At 40.2% G+C, this 23,433-nt stretch overlaps 1 protein-coding gene across 4 annotated transcripts in view; it reads left to right on the top strand.

The window, feature by feature from the left end:
• mob3c (MOB kinase activator 3C) overlaps positions 1-23,433 on the top strand; it is a 35,242-nt gene that overhangs the window by 1,765 nt on the left and 10,044 nt on the right. The window lies entirely within an intron of this gene.

Here is a 23,433-nt window from a genome sequence, read left to right on the forward strand (position 1 = left end):
AGTATTTCCACATTCACCCATTCACACACACATTCACACACTGATGGCGGGAGCTGCCATGCAAGGCGCTAACCAGGACCCATCAGGAGCAAGGGTGAAGTGTCTTGCCCAAGGACGCAACGGACGTGACTAGGATGGTAGAAGGTGGGGATTGAACCAGTAACCCTCAGATTGCTGGCACGGCCACTCTCCCAACTTCGCCACGCCGTCCCCACGCCGTGTAATACTTCAACATAGTGTGTGTAACAGCAGTCCATGACTAATATAAATAAATTAACATTAATAATAAATGACAGTAAAATAAGCACACGTATGACTGAGGAGTCATAGTGTAACTTTGTGTGGTGTTTGAGTTGTCCGACTTTTTGTGTGGCCATAAACGCACCAGTGGTTTAGTGGTATGCGTGTTGGTGACAAGTTGGTTTTGGCCTGGTTTGTACGGCAGAAAATGACTAGTTTTTCGAGATAGAAGTGTTTTACTTATGTTTTTGGTGTGGTTATGGCCGAATATAAACAGTTTTGCTCAATAAAGTGATCGATATAATTCCTGGCCTCGAAGCATCTCGATAGACGTTACAATAATTGAACGGTGTTCAATTGAACGGTGTTGACGAACACCGTTAGGGCCGCTTGTTGTCACTGTCACTCAAAGTTGCATTGCAAAATTACATAGAATAAATATGTTTATTTTGTTTAGAATTCAGATGGGATTTGATTTGGTGCGCGGCATATATTTGCTGCGCGCAGCGGACGCTTGAGCAGTGCGCAATTGCGCAGGCACGCACCTTAGAGGGGACGTTGCATGGCAGTCCATGTCTTGTTGGAAACACGCCATTCGTCATCAACTTTTCTCTTTTTAGCGTCTCGGGTGTAAACCGTGCATCACTTGTCGCTGTGCACCTTCACTCACAGGTTACACACGGACACACGCCCATAAATAATACTTTTCAAAATAAAAGCAGCACAGTTGTATTGCGCGCACGACATAGATGTTTTTTCAACTTTATTTTGTAATTAATGATTGCAGCTGTTCACATTCACTCACAATCACGCACACGCATACGTCCACACGGAAGTAATACAAATAACGATTTTCAAAACAAAAGCAGCACCGTTGTATTGCACACTCGATATAGATACTTTTTAAAATTTATTTTGTAATTTATAATTGGCCTCACGCGGGCCGGACAGGGACGCACAAAGGGCCGGATGCGGCCCGTGGGCCGCAGAATGCCCAGGTCTGCATTAGAGGCTAAGAGATATTAATGTGTGATAATATTATTTATCATTATTATAATATTATTGTCATTTCCATTGAGAATGTGTTGACTATTTTTGTTATTTTTTTCCCTGGTCTTTAATATTCCCTTTTTTAGTTTGTCGCATACCACATTTGCTGCCGGCGTAGCCATCTTTTTATTTTCTTCTTTTTCTGCTGTTGTGTTGTGGTGTGCTGTGTCACGCCAAATTTCTTCCCCCTACAAACACCCCCCCCCCCCCCCCCCCCCCCCTATTTACTTCCGTGGTCATGTTTCCTCTTACGTCATTGACAGCGATCGATAGCACTTCGGCTTTGACTGCCCGTCGCTGGAAGGATACTTCGTCTTTGACAGCTGCTGGAATCTGAAGAAATCGATTGTTTTTTTTTGTACAGGCGCGAAACAGGACAGTCGCGTGCCGGTTAAGGACCCCCGGCAACTTTGTGACTTTATTGGACGCAGCCCCGGAAGTAAATGGGGGGGGGGGGTTGTAGGGGGGGGGGGGGGGGGGGAATTTGGCGTGACAGCTGCAGCAGTGCCTGATGAATAATTGCCTGTTTCAAAGAGTGCTGCTCGTTTTTCGTTTGTGGGTAACAACATTTAACTATGTATATATATTTCCGAATTGGTTCAACCGCCACCCGCCCGAATCTATTTAAAATCAATTTTTTTCGTCATGCATCCGCCCGACCTGCGGATTATCCGCGGACTCCGCGGTTGTGTCCGCAAACCGCGCATCTCTAATCTGTATCATGAATCAATTTAAGTGGACCCCGACTTAAACAAGTTGAAAAACTTATTCGGCTGTTACCATTTAGTGGTCAATTGTACGGAATATGTACTTCACTGTGCAATCTACTAATAAAAGTTTCAATCAATCAATCAGCAACCTATAATTTCATTCCCAGATAAAATGAAAATGGCTAAAATCGCACCGATTTATAAGACTGGAGACAAACACCAGTTAACAAACGACAGACCTGTTTCTTTACTTCCACCAATTTAGTAAAACAAATGAAAAACGGATTAGACAAATCCATAAATTTAAAAACAAAACACTCACAGATAACCAATACGGATACAGAGCCAACATTTCAACATCAATGGCATTAATCGAAATAACGGTAGAGATCACAAATGCAATAGATCGTACAAAATGTGCTTCTGCAGTGTTTATGGATTTAACAAAAGCATTTGACAACAATTAATCACCGCATCTTAATAAACAAATTAGAAAGGTATGGAATCAGAGAGTTGATATTGACCTGTGTAAGAAGATACTTGGATTAGATTAGATTAGTTTATTTCAAAGGGGACTATGCAATTTCATAAAACACATGACTACACATGGTTAAAAAAGCCAGAATTAGCCAGAAGGCTAGTTTTCATCTGTAGTCCCTTGGCCATGATGTAAAAAAAGGCAGTAAAATTACAATTTAAAAGAAAAAGAGAGAGAAAAAGAGTAAAAGCACACAATACATATACAATATGATAAAAAATTAAATATAACATTTATCTTGGCATCAAAACAGGCTCATCTTTTAGTGCTGGCAGCTGTAGGCGTTGATAAGCCACATTTTAAATTTTTTTGTGAAGGCCGTGTAAGTTGTGACCAGTTTAACCTCCTCAGGTACTGAGTTCCACACATTTGCGCTCTTTACCGACCAGGGCGACTTACTGAAAGTGCTCCTGCGCAGAGGAATATAACAGTCACCTCTGGCAGAGCCTCGAGTGACACGCTCCCGGCTGTTTCTTTGGCTGATGAACTCTGCCAGAGGACTTAACCCATTGTTTTTCAACCACTGTGCAGTGATAGAAAGTCTGGTGTGCCGTGGGAGATTATCTAATTTCACCAATTTGGGTTAAAAATATTTTTTGCAAACCAGTAATTATAGTCTGCAAATTACGTGTTGTTGAGTGGGCAGTGCTGTATAGAGCTCGGCAGAGTAACCGTGTAATACTCTTCCATATCAGTAGGTGGCAGCCGGTATCTAATTGCTTTGTAGATGTCGGAAACAGCGTGATGCAGTGTGCAGGTAAAAAAATGTCTAATGCTTAAACCAAAAATAAACAAAAGGTGAGTGCCCCTAAGAAAAGGCATTGAAGCTTAGGGATGGCTGTGCAGAAAAAAACTAAAACTGAACTGGCTACAAAGTAAACAAAAACAGAATGCTGGATGACAGCAAAGACTTACTGTGGAGCAAACACGGCGTCCACGATGTACATCTAAACATGACATGACAATCAACAATGTCCCCACAAAGAAGGATAAAAACAACTGAAATATACTTGATTGCTAAAACAAAGTAGATGCGGGAAATATCGCTCAAAGGAAGACATGAAACTGCTACAGAAAAATACCAAAAAAAGAGAAAAAGCCACCAAAATAGGAGCACAAGACAAGAACTAAAACACTACACACAGGAAAACAGCAAAAAACTCCAAATAAGTCACGGCGTGATGTGACAGGTCGTGACAGTACACCTACTTTGAGACGAGAGCTACATTGATGCATGATTGGTTATGGGTTGAAGTCATATTCAACAATTGCGACAACAACTTTTTACTGTCAACTGAGTTTCGTTCTTTAATGATTTCTGCTGGTGGTGTGACTCCGGATTTTTTCAACGCAAAAAATGTGCCTTGGCTCAAAAAAGGTTGGAAAACACTGACTTAACCAACAGGAAGCAATACGTGATGATAGGCGAACACACTTCCACAGAGCTGAAAATATCTTGTGGCGTACCTCAACGATCAATACTTGGACCAAAATTGTTCAATCTCTATATAAATGACATTTGTAAAGTTACAAAGGACTTAAAGTTAGTATTATTTGCAGATGATACTACTGCATTTTGTTCAGGAGAGAACACACAGAAGACAATACAAATAATAACAGAAGAAATGAACAAATTAAAAAGATGGTTTGACAAAAACTGTCTTTGAATATCAGTAAAACTAAAAAAATGCTATTTGGTAACAGTAGAAGAGAAAGTCAAACACAAATACAAATAGACGGAGTAGATATTGAAAGGGTAAAAGAAAACACATTTTTGGGTGTAATAATAGATGATAAAATTAATTAGAAACCTCATGTAAAAAATATACAACATAAAGTAGCAAGAAACACGTCAATAATGAATAAAGCAAAACATGTTCTAGACCAAAAATCACTTCATATTCTCTACTGTTCACTAATGTTACCATATCTGAGTTACTGTGCAGAAATACTGTATGGGGAAACAACTACAAATGTGCGCTTCATTCACTAACGGTGTTACAAAAAAGATCAATTAGAATAATACATAATGGTGGATATAGAGAACATACAAACCCTTTATTTATTAAATCACAATTATTGAAATTGAACGATTTGGTGCATTTGCAAACAGCTAAAATTATGTATAAAGCAAACTATAACCTGCTACCCAAGAATGTACAACAATTCTTCTCAACAAAAGACCTGTAGAGGTCGTTCCCTACCCGTTCCCCTGATATTACTGCAAAGAGTCAGTCGTGACGTTTCATCAAGCCTTTTAATCACCATGTGTTATAAGTTATAATATCCAGTACAATCTTTTCAGACGTGTCTCTCTCTCCCCTCCTCCTCCGCTGGCCGCTCACTGTTAAAGACAACAGATGATCAGATTAACACGTACCACCTGCGAAATCTAATCACCTGCCAGCTGCGTCTCGCCGTCCCGCACATGCCCCGCCCCTAGTCGACGGCGCTCCGCCCTCAACACCATCGACTGAGGCGGTGACCTTTTGCTCCTGCAGTGCGCTAATCACAACCTCCTCCCACATACCTCCACCGCCAGACTTAGGCCGGGACATCATCCGGCCGCGCCAACTCCCCCCCGGGAGCGGGAGAGGAAGTCTGCCATGGCCATCTGCGCCCCCGGCCTATGGATCACTCTGAAATTGTAGGGTTGTAAAGCGAGATACCACCGGGTGATCCGCGCGTTGGCATCCTTCATGCGGTGGAGCCACTGGAGGGGCTTGTGGTCCGAGCAGAGGCTGAACGGGCGTCCCAGCAGATAGTACCGGAGGGCACCAACCGCCCACCGGATGGCGAGGCACTCTCTTTCCACCGTACTGTATCTGGCCTCCCTTTCCGATAGCTTTCTGCTGATGTACAGGACCGGGTGGTCGGTGCCCCCCGCTGCTGGGATAAAATGGCTTCCAGTCCTCTGCCCGACGCGTCCGCCTGCAAACAAAATGAGATAGAAAAATCAGGCATGCACAGTACCGGCTCCTCGCAAAGTGCTTTCCTCACCTTCTCGAATGCCTGCTGGCACTGCCCCGTCCACTGGACCAGATCTGGAGCACCTTTTCGGGTGAGGTCAGTTAGTGGGCTGGTCAGGTCCGCAAACCGGGGAATGAACCTCCGGTAGTAGCCCACCAACCCTAAAAACTGCCTCACCTCCTTTTTCGTCTTCGGGGTCGGGCAGGCCGCAACTGCCTGAGGCCGCACCTGACCTTCCCCCAAGTGGTACCCCAGATACTGTACCTCCCTCCGGCCAACCGCGCACTTCGCCGGGTTGGCGGTGAGCCCCGCCCGCCTCAGGGACTCGAGCACCGCCCCCACCCTCTGCACATGCTCCGCCCAGCTGTTCCCCTGGATGATGACATCATCCAGATAGGCGGCAGCATATGCAGCGTGGGGCCGCAGCACCCGGTCCATGATTCTCTGAAATGTGGCGGGCGCACCGAACAAGCCGAACGGAAGGGTCACGAATTGGTATAAACCTTCCGGAGTGGAGAATGCCGTTTTTTCCTTAGACTCTGGAGACAAGGGAATCTGCCAGTAGCCCTTGGTCAAATCCAGTGTCGTAAAAAACCGAGCAGTGCCCAACCGGTCCAGGAGCTCGTCGACCCGGGACATTGGATAGGCGTCAAAACGTGACACATCATTTACCTTGCGGTAGTCCACACAGAACCGCACAGACCCATCTTTCTTCCCCACCAGAACTATGGGGCTGCACCACGCACTGTGATTCTTCTATCACTCCCAATTCCAGCATGGCTTTTAATTCTTCCCGAACTACTTTGCGCTCGTGTTCGGGCAGCCTGTAGGGCCGAGACCTCACCGTCACGCCTGGGCTGGTCTCTATGTGATGCTGGGTGAGAGTCGTGCGGCCTGGCAGGGGGAGAACACGTCAGCAAAATGCTGCTGCAATTTGGCCACGTCTGCTTTCTGTGACGGCGTCAGATGATTATCACAGCGGAGAGGAAAGGGCCGGGGGGAGGGGGGAACCTCCGGCCCCAGCTCCTCGCCCTCCGCTATCGCCGTCACCGTGGAGACAGGCTCCGCTTCCCTCCAACCTTTTAGTAGGTTGAGGTGGTATATTTGTGTTGCCCCACCCCGGTCAGACCGCCTGACCTCGTAATCCACGTCACCTACTCGTCGTGTGACCACAAAGGGTCCCTGCCACCTGGCGAGTAATTTGGAGCTGGATGTTGGGAGTAATACAAGTACTTTCTCTCCCGGTGAAAATTGTCTGAGTTTCGTCCCCTTGTTATAAAGGCGCTGCTGACGTTCTTGGGCTTGGAGCAAATTCTCACGTGACAAGTGCCCCAAAGTGTGGAGTTTTGCTCTCAAGACGTACTGAATTTCATTTTTACTGGGGCTTGGACCTTCCTCCCAGCTTTCTTTAACTAGGTCCAGTACCCCGCGCGGCTTCCTGCCGAACAACAGTTCAAATGGAGAAAATCCTGTTGAGGCCTGAGGAACCTCCCGCACTGCAAATAACAGGGGATCCAACCATTTATGCCAATTTGGTTTGTCCTCGTGTACGAACTTCCGGATCATGGATTTCAAGGTTCTATTCAACCGCTCTACCAGCCCATCCGTCTGCGAGTGGTAAACGCTGGTCCGAATAGATTTGATCCCCAATAATCCGTACAGTTCCTTTAACGTGCGTGACATAAAGGACGTGCCCTGGTCAGTTAGAATCTCTTTCGGAATTCCAACTCAGGAGATAACTTGAAATAGTGCCTGCGCGACACTCTTTGCAGAGATGGAGCGCAGCGGCACTGCTTCGGGACAGCGCGTTGCATAATCCACCAGGACTAGTGCAAAGCGATATCCCTGGGTGCTCGGGTGATATGGTCCGACGAGGTCCATGCCAATTCGCTCAAACGGGACCTCTATGAGTGGTAATGGCCGCAAAGGTGCTCTAGGGGTGGCCGCGGGGTTGACTAGTTGACAGTCTGGGCAGGCCGCGCACCAGCGGCGCACGTCTGCCCAAATGCCTGGCCAATAGAACCGGACCATTATCCGATTAAGTGTTTTATCATAACCCATGTGACCGGCCATCGGGTTAAATTGCGCCGCCTGGAAAATCATTTCCCGACGGCTTTTTGGCACCAACAATTGGGTGATTTCCTCCCCTGTCTGAGTGTCACGACTCACTCTGTATAATCTATCCCTAATCAATGCAAAGTGAGGGAAATCCCGCGCTATACCCGGGCGAACCCGCTGCCCATCAATTGAAATCACTTGGTCCCAGGTCGCGCGCAGAGTGTCATCTCGGGACTGCTCGAGTGGAAAATCATCCATGGGGCGCCATTGGGGAACCGGGGCAACCTCCTGCGAATTCCCCGCCGGCTCCCGTTCCCCCTCCCCCCCGGCAGTGTCGGATAATCTTGCGTCGCCGATGAGAACAGCGCGGACATTCCCTTTTCCTACCGGTCGTGAACGCACCCCTGCGCACTGCTTTATTAACCCGTTAAATCCCGCCCAATGTGTTCCCAAGGTTAAGGGGTGCGCCAGGCGCGAATTTACAGCCACCTTAACACTATGAGGGTGCTGGAGGGTCGCCAACCCGGATCACCTGCCCCACCCACGCTGACGTCCGCGCCGGGATTGCCTCCAGGAATTGTTCCAGGATGATCTGCTCGATCACCTCCTCTATTCCTCCGGGTTGTAGCCATCTGGTCGCCGCGTCTCTCAGCTGTTGGCCCAGGGCAAAAGGCCGCTCCTCTTGTCCGAGTCTCATGGTCCGGAACCGGCGTCTGTGGTCCTCTTTGGACCCTCCTGTCCGGTCCAACACCGCCCTCCTCATGTCCCGGTAGCTCACGCGGGACGCTGGTGGCAGGCTGAGCGCCGCTCGCTGCGCCTCTCCCACCAGCAACGGTAGCAGCCGCACCGCCCACTCTTCCTCCGGCCATGCGCATGCCTTCGCTGTCGCCTCAAACATGTCCATGAAACTTTGCGCGTCTTCTGTCTCTGCCATCCTGTGCATCCCCACCGTCGTCAATGTCGGCCTTGCTGCTGGGGTTGTCCCCGCTCCGGACCTTTCCGTGAGCGCTCGCAGGATCTGGCTCTGCTGTGCAATTTGGGCCTGCATCGCCTCATTCTGCCGGTGGTTCGCCGTCGACACCTCCGTCAAGAGCTGTCCCAGCGCCTCTATGGGGCTTGGTGACGACATCGCAGCCTTTTTTCTTTCACGTTGGGCGCCAGATGTAGAGGTCGTTCCCTACCCGTTCCCCTGATATTACTGCAAAGAGTCAGTCGTGCCGTTTCATCAAGCCTTTTAATCACCATGTGTTATAAGTTATAATATCCAGTACAATCTTTTCAGACGTGTCTCTCTCTCTCCCCTCCTCCTCCGCTGGCCGCTCACTGTTAAAGACAACAGATGATCAGATTAACACGTACCACCTGCGAAATCTAATCACCTGCCAGCTGCGTCTCGCCGTCCCGCACATGCCCCGCCCCTAGTCGACGGCGCTCCGCCCTCAACACCATCGACTGAGGCGGTGACCTTTTGCTCCTGCAGTGCGCTAATCACAACCTCCTCCCACAACCTTTATAGAGGAAAATCTAATTTAAAACATCTTTATGCTCGTACAACACTTAAAACCTTTAGCATATCTATATGTGGAATTAAATTATGGAATGGATTAACCAAAGAAATCAAACAAAGCACCAATATGATTCAGTTTAAGAGACTGTTCAAACTACAAGTGTTCACAAAGTACACAGAACAAGAATTATGAACATCTTGAACCCTTTATTTTTCTTCTTTTTTTTTTTTTGAGACAAATATTATTTATGTATTTAATATTTGTTTGCTTACTATGGTATATTATTTATTAATTATTTATTTGTTCACTGTTTTGTTACAGAGAACAAGAAAATTGGATAAAATTGCTATGGTATGAAAAGGGGTAGGATTAAATCAACTCTGCTTCTTCCTACTCCTTTTCGGACGTGCTGTAATGAAACTGGAAATATGTGATGCATTACATTGTATCGAATGCATGTTCGAAATAAACTCAAACTGAACTGAACCTCGCCATTGATATTTATGCCTTTTTATTTTATTACATTTTAAAACAAAACTGACTCAAGGAAAAACAGCAACATATTTATATGTTGACATGTCTCCCCTCTTCAAACAAGTCATTTTTTAAAATGTCTTTCAGCCTAAAATATTCTGTAAAACATTTTTTTTAAACAACCAACTATTGTTTTTTTCTTCAAAATATAAACAAACACTGTAGTTATGTAAACATTCTGGGGCTTAAACGGGTCATATAATGATTGTTTTTTTCCTACATTTAAAACACATTCTTGTGGTCTACATCAAGAATTCTTAACCTTTTTGACCTCGGGGCCCAACTTTTCCACTACTGTGGGGCCTGGGACCCAGTTAAATATTAACACTGAATTAGTAATCTTACTCTTGATTTTAATCGTATTCAATAATTATATCTAACCTACTTACGGTTTACAACCTTGTAAAATTATATGAAACCATTTGTTAGTCACAAAGATTATTATCAAGGCTTGGGTAAGGCTGATTACAAACATAAATACTAATAACATTTACTGCATAAGAAGGGACTCATGAAAACTGCTGAAAAATAAATTTACATACAATTACGCAGTGCTAAAATAATTACATTCTAACTAAATAATAATATATTTTTCTTAAATTAATTGTCATATCCCACTTAGGGTTTACAACTTTGTAAATTGATATGAAACTATTTATTAATCACAAAGATTATTATCAAGGCTTTGGTCAGGCTGATTACAAACATAAATACTAATAACATTTACTGCATAAGAAGGGACTCATGAAAATAGCTGAAAAATGTATTGCGCAGTGCTAAAATAAATACATTCTAACTAACTAAATAATAATAATATATTTTTCTTAAATAAATTGTCAATAAAATTTAAGTGCTAATGAAAACACAGCTTTGCCACTTTAGTCATCATTTTTGCGCTTTAGAAACGTCTGACTTTACGGACCACAGCTGAGAAGCAGACATTTTTTGGAGGCCCTCTTGGTGGGGCTCGAGGCCCAACAAAGGGCCCCAGCCCTATAGTTTAGAAACCCTTGTCTACATAACATGTATTGGTGGTTCTTTGGTAAAAATTTTGCATAGATTGTTTTACAGACCATCTTCAAGCCGCTTTCTGGCCGTCTCTTCAGGATGCCCCATCTTATTTACGTGCCTCCACTTCGACTGCGTCTTCTCCCTGTCATCCATGTTGTAGTTTTAGCGCTTCCGTATCGAGTTTACTGACAGATATAATTTCTAACTAAACTCTACTTTGTATTAGAAATGGCAACAGCAGAGGATGCATGTACATGTACGAACCAGTCTGCTCCACAACAAGAGGTTAGCGAAAAATAAGGGGTTTATCGACAACATCGACGGACTCCAATGGCGGACACGCACCAAACACTTTGGGTAAATTTCTACCATATATGGAGCTACCCACTGACGTCCCAATCGGGAAAAACGTCACAATTGGGCAAGTTTCAAACGACTCGTTTGCAGGAAGTATGACGAAAGGCAAGATTGTTTAATAAATATCTCCACCATGTCTCCATAGTTTGACTTAAAATTTTCGGGACTTTTGCAGATCCCGAATACACAAAAATAGGTACCAATAGGTAAGAAATGTTGGTTTTTCATAATAAGTATCCTTTAAAGGATTGAAAACGTCACATTATTTTTTATATAATGTCTCATTTCAAACAAAAACCCCCAAAGTTCCCAAAAAGATGCATCATACGTAATCATATATTATTTTTTTCCATTTTAAACAAGTCAGTCTTTTAAAAATATTTCAATCCACTGTAAACATTTTTTTTTTTAAAAATACATTGTTTTTTTTCCTCTTTAAAAGACAATAAAAACTCACATTTAAAACAAAAAGTCCTAAGTTTCCCAAAAAATGCACCATATATATTAAAACAAATTCTCATATTTTTCATTAGGCAGTTACGTTTATAACACTTTTTAAAAGTCCTTTAAAATTTGACTCAAATAACGATATTTCAGATTTCCCAAAATCTTTGTAAAGATATCACAGTACTTCCACAATTGATATTCATGCATGTTTATTTTATTATATTTTAAAACAAAAACTCACTCTCAATGACAAAAACTGCCAGGTTCTCAAAAACTGCACCGTATGATCATATGTTAATATTTCTTCTTCTTTTAAACAAGTTAGTCTTCTAAAACTACTTCAGCCTGAAAAACCCATCTCAGCTCAGATTTTTTCACTGTATAAATGTATGGCCCTTAAAAGATTAAATATATCATTTATTATTATTGGTGTTATTTTTTTTCAACTACTTGGTGACTAATTGTTATTCATTTTCTTTCTTTACTGTTATTTTAAAACAAAAACTTAGACTGATGTGCGGATTAATACTGAAATATTGATACCGCCGAGAACAGATCTTTATGCTCTAATATCGATTCTCAAATCAAAATATCGATACTTTTGATACTTTAGTTATTCAAGATAATGTATATCATTACCAGGAATACATCGTAGAGTTACTAAATAACTAAAATTTTGTCTAAATCAGTGGTACCATAGGGGCCCCAGAGAGAGCCGCCAAAAATATGTTTCTCAGCAGTAGTTCGTATGGGCCGCAGTGGTACTCAGTTGTAATACACTTTCCCACCACTTGTAGCAGTAATGACAATCTCAAACAAACAAGAGCTGAAGTCATGAATTACGACTAAAGTGCAAGCAGCAACACCTAAAATTCACTACTAGTCAAATTTTGCCAGATACACTGGGTATATTTTGCACAAATTATCGGTATGGGATCAGTATTGCCGATACCAGCTGAAATTTTTTATTTTATATCGAGATCGGAAAGAAAACAGTAGTATCGCACATCACTACCGCTTGAAACGAGAGGCCCTTTACCACTGTAGGAACTTTTACAGGAACTTTCCTACTTACCCGAGTAAATAAAGTTGCCCCTGTGTTTCCACCAAAAACTACCTGGGTATATTTAGTTCCTCAGGAATTTTTCGGAGTTCCTGCGAGCTCGGCAGGACTTTTGGAAGGTTTCCGGAACCTTATCGTGGCTGGGCTATGCTGTTGAACTTTCGAAATGCAGGAACTTTTGTGGAGCATCTTTGTGCTGAAAAACATTGATCAGTGGATCTTGCAGTGTTTTTACTCAGCCGTAGTCTTTAAACTATTTGCAGTTTATTATTGTTTATTATTTTTACGAACTTCATTCCGATACGCGAAGCTACGAGAAGTGGACGGACACTTTTAAATGTATTTACAGTGAAGTATGAAGCCGGACTCAGCTGCTTACTACTCAGATTTTGTTGGAGAAAAAAGGAGGAAGTACACGAGTGGAACAAAGGTAAATGACATCAAATATTAACCATTTACTTTATTACATGTTGTAAAAGTAGTCAGTGACGCTCCATTTATATAATTATTAGCCTCAACCTGAGTGAACAGAATGCTAATGTGTTTGTGTTGTCGCAGTGCGATAAACACTGACATTTATTATTTATATTTAGTTTTTTTAAATAATGAAATGGACCAAAAGGAATTGCCTGATCCTCATGAATTCATCATTTACTGAGAGGACGACTTTCTGACTGTTGGACATTGCGGACAGAAGTCTGACTTTTTATGAGCAATTTGGTACACTTTATTTTTAAAACAAATCGTTTTAAACATGTTTGCTTTGTATTTCATTTACTTACCTTTTAGTAAAATAACTCTGACCTAATATTGTTTGTTTATATACATGGTATCAGTGTAGAAGTGTACCACTTCTACATGGAGACAGAGCTAATGTTTCAACTTCAATGGCTTTAATTGAAATTACAGAAGAAATTACCAATGCAATAGATAGTAAAAAATGTGCGGCAGCGGTTTTTATGGATCTAACTAAAGCATTTGACACAATTAATCACAATATTTTAATCAAAAAACTAGAACGATATGGCATCAGAGGGTTAGTCTTAAACTGGATAAGAAGTTATCTAACGAACAGGAAACAATACGTGAAGCTAGACGAACACACATCTACAATGCTAAATATATCCTGTGGTGTACCTCAGGGATCAATACTAGGACCTAAATTATTCAATCTCTATATAAATGACATTTGTAAAGTTACAAAAGATTTAAAGTTAGTATTATTTGCGGATGATACAACAGCGTTTTGTTCAGGAGAGAACACACAGAAGATAATACAAATAATAACAGAAGAAATTAACAAATTAAAAAGATGGTTTGACAAAAACAGACTATCGTTGAATCTCAGTAAAACTAAAATAATGCTATTTGGTAACCGTAGAAGAGAAAGTCAAACACAAATACAAATAGACGGAATAGAAATTGAAAGAGTAAATGAAACCAAATTTCTAGGTATAATGATTGATGATAAATTGAACTGGAAATCTCACGTAAAAAATATACAACATAAAGTAGCAAGAAACACGTCAATAATGAATAAAGCAAAACATGTTCTAGACCAAAAATCACTTCATATTCTCTACTGCTCGCTAGTGTTACCATATCTGAGCTACTGTGTAGAAATATGGGGAAATAACTACAAAAGTACACTTCATTCATTAACGGTGTTACAAAAAAGATCAGTTAGAATAATACATAATGTTGGATATAGAGAACATACAAACCCTTTATTTATTGAATCAAAAATACTGAAATTCCACGACATAGTGAATTTGCAAACAGCTAAAATTATGCACAAAGCAAACTATAACCTGCTACCCAAGAATGTACAACAATTCTTCTCAAAAAAAGAGGAGAAATATAATCTTCGAGAAAAACGTAATTTAAAACATTTGTATGCACGTACAACACTTAAGACCTTCAGTATATCAGTATGTGGAATTAAATTATGGAATTGATTAAGCAAAGCAATCAAACAATGTACCCGGTACTAATATGATCCACTTCAAGAAACTCTTCAAACTTAAAGTGTTTACAAAGTACAAAGAAGAAGAACCATGACAAACATTCTGAATTCATTTCATCCATCCATTCATTCATTCTTAAAGTATTCTTACTTATCTCATCATACGAAATATGACTTACTTCACCAATTATTATTATTATTAAATTGTTACTATTATTTATTTATTTATTTTGATTGTGATTACTTATGGAGTTTATTGTGAATAAATTGTGAACAGGAAGTGAACAAAAAGTTTTAGCAAATGTTATGTAAAGAAAAGGGGTAGGATTAAATAAGCTCTGCTTCTTCCTACTCCTTTTCGAACATGTTGAAAAGAGAAACTGGAAATTGTGATGTATCATGTTGTATGCTTGCATGTTCGAAATAAACTCAAACTCAACTCAACTCAACTCAACATACGTCCGTTGCTTGATTTGTATAAACTACCCTGAACTGTGAAATGTGGTAGAAACACAATCAACACACTTCTACAAGAACCAAAAGTTCCTGGACTTTTGGTGGAAAACGACCTAATGCAATCATTTAAAACCACTTCATAAACGTATATCAAACAATAATTATTAGGTTAATTTTAAACGCTTTAATGGCCAGTACTGTTGTTCATTGCAGAAAAAACCCAAACTCATTTCTGTAAAATACATTTCAAGAAATATTTGTTGTGGGATTTTGGATGAAAAATTAGTTTCTTTAAATTGGTTGTCTCTATGTGAATGTGTTTTGTCGAATTTAGGGACACACCATTGTGCAGGACTTTGGGGTGTGTGTTACTGTGCATTTTGTTTAACAAAAAATAAAAAGTTGTTAAAAACGAAAAATCTGTTAAAGGGGAACTGCACTTATTTGGGAATTTTGCCTACCGTTCACAATCATTATGAAAGACATGACAACAGATTTTTTTTTTCTTGCATTCTAACTCGTAAATAAATGTAAATAAAAGTCAGCTTATGGAGCCAAAAGGATGTCTTCTATTTCGCCCATAAAACCCAATAAATAACCATCCAAAAATTGCCAACAATACCCCATTTACATTTCGTGACTTGAATTATAACCAAGTATTAGTAATACTGTTATTATAAGCGCTAACACAGACAAACTATGTATAGCGGTGCCGTGATCATTAGCTTGTGTGCCCACTGCCTATGTTGAAGCTGCTTCCTCTTCTCGCTGATCATGAAAGTTTATTCTAGATCATAAATAATGACTCTCACCTTACTAGTAGAAGAACGAGGACGTATTCTGACAAATTGGTACACTTTGGCAGCCAATTTAGACCACAAATATAAAAGCTTGGTTCCGCCCCAGTTTTTTTTGCGAGTATTATGAGTCATTCTTCATCTAAACAGGAATATAGCGAGATTCTATCAGTCGGCATCCTAATGACAGCAGACATTGTACAGTAAGTGATGTTTTATTATGTTTGTTGTCTCTCATGAAGTCTGCAGTGAGTAATAATCAGTGATGTAGTTGAAAATAAAAAGCACCCATTGTGATGCATTTCTGAAATTAATGCCCCACCTATGATTAAAATGAGCAAAATACATAATTCTTCATCTAAACAGGAATATAGCAAGATTCTATCAGTCGGCATCCTAGTGACAGCAGACATTGTACAGTAAGTGATGTTTTATTATGTTTGTTGGCTCTCATGGAGTCTGCAGTGAGTAATAATCAGTGATGTAGTGGAAAAAAAAGCACCCATTGTGATGCATTTCTGAAATTAATGCGCTGCCTACGATTAAAATGAGCAAAATACGTAAATATTAAATATTATTCTAAATGTGCCCGTTACTACATTACATATATACTTACATCATGTATATAAAACCTTAATGGAGGTGTTTGGATGTTTTTTAAGGGCTTTATAGGCAGAATAGAACGACTCCCGTAGGCTCCATTGTAAGCAGACTTTTGATCTCATTTATTTACTATTTAGAATGCATTAAAAAATATATGTTTGTTTCTTACATAAGGATTGTGAATGGTAGGCAAAATTCCAAATAAAAGTGCAGTTACCCTTTAATGTAGCATAAACTTGATATTATTGTTACTGCTCGAAGCCTTTAAAGTAGAACTGCTATAATATGTATTATGTATTAGTCAACCAGCATTAACAACGATTCAATTAATATTTTTTAAGACATTTTTGTGGGGACTTTTAGTTATTTCTTTGAGTGTTAGTTCTATGACCTTCCAGCCATGTCGCTTCATTAGCATATCATTGCTTTTCTTTTGAGGTTTTTTGACCAACCTTTGACCTGTAATTTTGTCAACAAGCTGCACATGTTTTCTTTGAACAATTCTTAAGGTTTACTAGCAAAATGAAAACATTTAAAGCCAACAAGTGCATAAGATGTCTTAACACAGTGCGCTTTAACCTAGAATGCGCCTGTTGCCGTGCAGATTATACAAAAGCCACACAATGAATGAACCAAACAGCGCTCGAGTCGACTCGGGTTTCAACCTGATCCGAAGATAAGGGTCTGCTGGTACTTGTCAAACAGCGGCTCAGCAGGATGTTTAACAAAGGCACACTGTATAGAACGTGCGTTCTACAGCCACATAGTTGTCTTGACGATGTTTAGAGAAAAACAGAGCCTCAGGTGACAAACATGGAGGTTTAATTTTACTGTACACCAATTAAAGTCTCAGTTGACATTCAACCTGAAAACGGGATCGCTTTGTCTTTCCAAGTGGTATAAAAGACTGATCACAATTACGCTGTAGCAAAATATGAACATAAAATAACATTTTGACCTCTTTTCAGCAACCTTTATAAAGTTTCTGGTCAGTTTATTCTCGCAAACATACATGTATTTCTGAGAGTACAACTACAATGTCCTGAGTCTATACAAAATGTTATTAAACCCAAAACGTGACTGTAAAAAACATTTGTGGTAGGTAGGGGTGTAACGATCCGATATTGATATTGGATATTGTTCCGATGTCAGCAAAACGTATTGGATAATATCAGCTTGCATGTAAGGTCCGATACATGCAGTCCTGCTCCTGCAGAGCGTTTACTTGTGCAAAACTGGACAGCCAGTTAACAACTAATTGTCGTCCCATAAGCACACAAGGTTGGCCTTTTTTTCCTATTTTAGTCAAGTAATTTACAAAAGGTAAACATGGTAGGCTATACCGTAGACTAAGTGCTCACAGCTACACAACAGCTAAGCATACTAGCTGGACATACGTAGTAAGTGTCCTTAAATGAACAATATTGCAGTCTAAACAGTGACGTGCGGTGAGGCTCATGACTGGTGAGGCACTGACTTCATCACAGTCGGATTTACAAACATATGAACCCTAAAGAGTATCTTATTCACCATTTGATTGGCAGCAGTTAACGGGTTATGTTTAAAAGCTCATACCAGCATTCTTCCCTGCTTGGCACTCAGCATCAAGAGTTGGAATTGGGGGTTAAATCACCAAAAATGATTCCCGGGCGCGGCGCCGCTGCTGCCCACTGCTCCCCTCACCTCCCAGGGGGTGATCAAGGGGATGGGTCAAATGCAGAGGACAAATTTCATAACACCTAGTGTGTGTGTGACAATCATTGGTACTTTAACTTAACTTTAACTTTACACATACAAACTGTAGCACACAAAAAAGCACATTTAATTAAAAAAAAACGTTATGGTCTTACCTTTACTTATAAATGAAGTCCATGCGCCGCTGTTGTGCTAGATTAATACACTCCCGCCGTAGAATGCACCCCTTGACGGGAATGTTATATCAACTAAAGCCCACACTTAAACTTTCCACGTGCAAGATTGAATCTATTTAAAAAAATTATTTAAAAAGAAGCCAAAAAGTGCAAAAACAATAATGTTCGTTTTGGAGGAGTTGTGAATGAATGAAATATGAAATCTGTGCTGCAGTCCTCAGGTGTACCTAATGTTGTGGCCCAGCAGTCATTCACAACTCCTCCAACACGAACATTATTGTTTTTGGTGGTAGCGGGGGTGTATATTGTAGCGTCCCGGAAGAGTTAGTGCTGCAAGGGGTTCTGGGTATTTGTTCTGTTGTGTTTATGTTGTGTTACGGTGCGGATGTTCTCCCGAAATGTGTTTGTCATTCTTGTTTGGTGTGGGTTCACAGTGTGGCGCATATTTGTAACAGTGTTAAAGTTGTTTATATGGTAACCCTCAGTGTGACCTGTATGGCTGTTGATCAAGTGTGCCTTGCATTCCCTTATGTGTGTGTATAAAAGCCGCACGTATTATGTGACTGAGCCAGCACGCTGTTTGTACGGAGGAAAAGCGGACGTGATGTCAGGTTGTAGAGGGCGCCAAAGGCAGTGCCTTTAAAGGCACGCCCCCAATATTGTTGTCCAGGTGGAAATCGGGAGAAATTCGGGAGAATGGTTGCCCCGGGAGATTTTCGGGAGGGGCACTGAAATTCGGGAGTCTCCCAGGAAAATCGGGAGGGTTGGCAAGTATGGTCTTTGGCCCAAGTGAACCGGAGTTCAGAACCATCTCTCTTGCGGTCACGGCCGACTTGTTTGGTGCACACCAGGGTTCAGATTAGCGCGTTCACACCTAACCAAACAGACAATCTGAGCAAACGCACGAGGGTTTGTTTCAGAACAGAACCAAAATGTGAACACACGCTTAAAGAGAACCGCTCGGCCATGGTGCCTTATGTCATTAGAGAGCCATCCATCTGGTCCATCAAGTGTCACTTATTAAAACATTTGAAACCTTTTTCTTCAGGTATTTCTTGGCCCAAATTTGACGCTTCAGTTTTAGTCTGTCATCCTTCTTTACATTGGCCGTGTCTTTGCGTTGACATTGACAGAAACGGACAGTTGGAGCACTCGACATGTCAGGCAGCATCTTGTTGTTGTTTTAAGCTTGGAAGGCCCAACTCGTTCTACTTCCTCCCCGTTTCACAATTCTGGCCGGTGACACAAACATCTGGACTGAAAGTATGTGTATACACCTACTGTATGACAGGCGTTTATTTGTCATGCATACACATGACCGTTCCATAAATAAAATATCGATGAGAAATCTTTTTTTTTTTTTTTAACTGTCAAAAATATGGCTTCAGCTGCATGTTGTCATTTTTTGTAACTCTAGCAAGTTTTTCAACCCTTTCCGGTCTTTAAAAAGACTCATGACCGAAAGGCGCAATGCAATGATGATGCAATATCCACTTTCCTGGAGTGCATTGCACATTACTAGCAGAGAGGCTATATGAGGACATGTCAAACATTAATTACACAACTTTCAAAAGGCTGATAGATTGGTCACAATTATTTTAAACCTAGCAATTTTTGTTGATTGATGTTCATGTTCTGTGACAAAATGATATTGGTGGACTTTATTTTGAACACGCTTGCACTTGCACAATTCAACATGTCTGAAAAGGAGTAGATTTGATTTAATCCTAACCCTTCTCCATGTCCAACAATTACTGATATTGTTCACTGCTCTTTAAGGTGTTTACATATTACCAATAGGGAAACGCAAGGATACAATTAAAATTAATACATATTGTGGACAAATTATTTAATAACAAAGCACGACTATTAACATGTAGTAAAGTCAAGAAGAATCATTTGAATCAAATAAAAAAATGTACAGTACGTGAATGATATATGAGAAACAATACCTGATTTAAAATGTAATTTTTTTTCTGCAGGATTATATAAAAATCTGTTGAGTATTTAATAGGAGCTTAGTTAAAAAAAACAAAATGTTTTCTTATTTGCATTTGCGCTGTATTTTGCATTGAGGACGGCACAAACAAATTTTGAGGATTAACATGACACTTTGTTTAGTTCTAAGGTGATTTTTTTATGTAGTACTTTTAAAAAAAACACAAGGCTTCAAATATTTTTAGAATACAGTTGAAAAGGGGTATTACCTTGCCAGATAAGTAACCATGTGACTAGCAAGTCATAAAATAGCTCAAAAAAACAATTAGGGGGACTCCAAGTGGCCATAAGGTGTTACTACAACTGTGTCACCGTTCATTTAAATACAATATTTGTACATTTGCTACGTTTAATACCTTAGCAGACTAGCCCCATAATATACAGGCGTGAAAATGTTAATTAAAAAAAATATATAGAATTGGACAGTCAACTTCATTCATTTATAGCAATTATGAAACCTGACACTTATAAAGTTACAAAAATGTATTTTGTGGGTTGTGTATCATTGTGTACATCATATACAATCTGTATCATTGCAAAGCATTTATTTTACATAAATACTTAGTATCAATAGATCCTACCAGAAAAACATGTCACTCAGCTGGAAAAAAAAAAATTTCATTCAATTATAATTAGGTCTTGAGTTGAGATCAGTGGCTGACATGTTTTTAATTTCAATAAAAACTGCCACCTTGAAGGATTTAAATTCCGTAAATATTCATATTATCCCCAAACTTTTGTACAAAATATATATTAAATATACATATATTTAAGTATATGTTGGGGATTTTAACCCTTCAAAGGCCTCCCATTCACCTTATTGTACACACACAGTATTATCCAATATGAATAGAAATACTCTTATCATTTCAGTAGATTTTTCTGCATGCTTTGAATTGGGGGGAAGTAGTGCCCTCTAAAGGACAGATGTTAACATTGGAAAATTGAAATCCACTGTAGTGGATCACAGCAGCATTCCCAACTCTGCAAGTTTACTTATACAATTCTTTTTTTGTTTAATGTTGCACTTTTTTTTCTTTTTCTGAAAATATGTCATTTTCTAATTGTATATTATTATCTACACAGTATCTACAGCGTTTTGTTTTCCCCCCGGAATGTATCCCTCGTGAATAGGGGCTATACTGTAGTCCAAACTGAAATTGTTAGTTTTTGTGTCAGGTAGGGTTAATTTTATATAAATGTATTTTAAGAAAATCCCATACAGGTTAAGTATTAATACATGTGCCACTTCTAAGGAATTGTAAATCTGTTATTTCGGTTATATTATGCTATGCTGTGTTGCATTAACTGGAAATGTTTGTAAGAAAACACTTGGCTTTCCAAGTACCAACATAGGGACCAACAAAGAAATAAAGTACCTTAGTTGGCCTTAATACTCATTAAAAACCAGGCAGATGTTTTATTTAAGGGGTATATTTAAAACTTTTGGCCAATGTAACATTACACGCAGTTTGAACAGTAACTGTTTGAATATTTAATTAAATGATTCTTTGGCATACCACTAGATGGAGCCTGTGTACCACTAGTGCTGGGGTGTCAAACGTACGGCCCGCGGGCCTGATCAGGCCCACAAACATGTTTTATCCGGCCCGCAAGATGAGTTTGCAAAGTATAAAAATGAGCTGACATTTTTTAATAAAAGAAACTGCTGTTCTAAATGTGTCCACTGGATGTCGCCATAGCACATCTTTGAATTCCCTGACTTCAGAGGGGGCGGGGCTATGTGCCGTCTGTCAACACTTCCGTGTCTGTACACTACGTACTTACGTTTATACCAATTTATACCTAAATAAATGCTTTTGATTATCTGTACATTTCGTGTTACACTTATAACTGTGAGGCATATTTGACTGAAGTATAAATGACCACAAATGAAGATAGACTTAACCGCAATATATCAGTGTAAAAAACTACATTATTTTTACATTTTCAGAATGTGTTTGGTGTATTTTTAAACAAAGAAAACAATCTGAAGTTGTCTTTATTTTTAAGTTATCATGCCGTGATTTTACCAGTCCGGCCCACTTGGGAATCGATTTTCCTCCGTGTGGCCCCTGAGCTAAAACGAGTTTGACACCCCTACACTAGTGGTATGCGTACCACAGTTTGACAATCACTGTGTTAAGATATATACCTGATGGTGTAATGGTACATGTTTTGCGTTTCATGGCAGCGAACATGGGTTTGATAACCGGTCAGGGTTGCATCATGAATGACAACAGATCAGCCCATGAGTTCAGTTAAAAGTATTTGAAGAAAACTTTTGTAGTAGAATTCTAAAAATACGAGATGATGTCATATAGTACAGTGTTTTTCAACCACTGTGCCGTGAGATAGTCTGGTGTGCCGTGGGAGATTATCTAATTTCATCTATTTGGGTTAAAATAATTTTTTGCAAACCAGTAATTATAGTCTGCAAATTATGTGTTGTTGTGTGTCTATGCTGTCTAGAGCTCGGCAGAGTAACCGTGTAATACTCTTCCATATCAGTAGGTGGCAGCCGGTAGCTAATTTCTTTGTAGATGTCAGAAACAGCGGGAGGAACTGCGCAGGTAAAAAGGTGTCTAATGCTTAAACCAAAAATAAACAAAAGGTGAGTGCCCATAAGAAAAGGCATTGAAGCTTAGGGAAGGCTTTGCAGAGCAAAACTAAAACTGAACTGGCTACAAAGTAAACAAAAACAGAATGCTGGACGACAGCAAAGACTTACTGTGGAGCAAAGAGGGCGTCCACAATGTACATCCGAACATGACATGACAATCAACAATGTGCCCACAAAGAAGGATAAAAACAACTGAAAGATTCTTGATTGCTAAAACAAAGTAGATGCAGGAAATATCGCTCAAAGGAAGACATGAAACTGCTACAGGAAAATACCAAAAAAAGAGAAAAAGCCACCAAAATAGGGGCGCAAGACAAGAACTAAAACACTACACACAGGAAAACAGCAAAAAAACCAAAATAAGTCACAGCGTGATGTGACAGGTCGTGACAGTACACCTACTTTGAGACAAGAGCTATATTGAGTCATGGTTGGTTATGGTTTAAAGTCATATCCAACAATTGCGACGACGACTTTTTACTGTCAACTGAGTTTCGTTTTTTAATGATTTCTGCTGGTGGTGTGCCTCCGAATTTTTTTAACGCAAAAAATGTGCCTTGGCTCAAAAAAGGTTGAAAAACACTGATTTTAGAAGATCTTTGGCAGGTTTTTTCATAACAGAGCTATTTTTTT

Source organism: Entelurus aequoreus, linkage group LG27 (assembly GCF_033978785.1).
Source record: "Entelurus aequoreus isolate RoL-2023_Sb linkage group LG27, RoL_Eaeq_v1.1, whole genome shotgun sequence".
NCBI lineage: Eukaryota > Metazoa > Chordata > Actinopteri > Syngnathiformes > Syngnathidae > Entelurus > Entelurus aequoreus.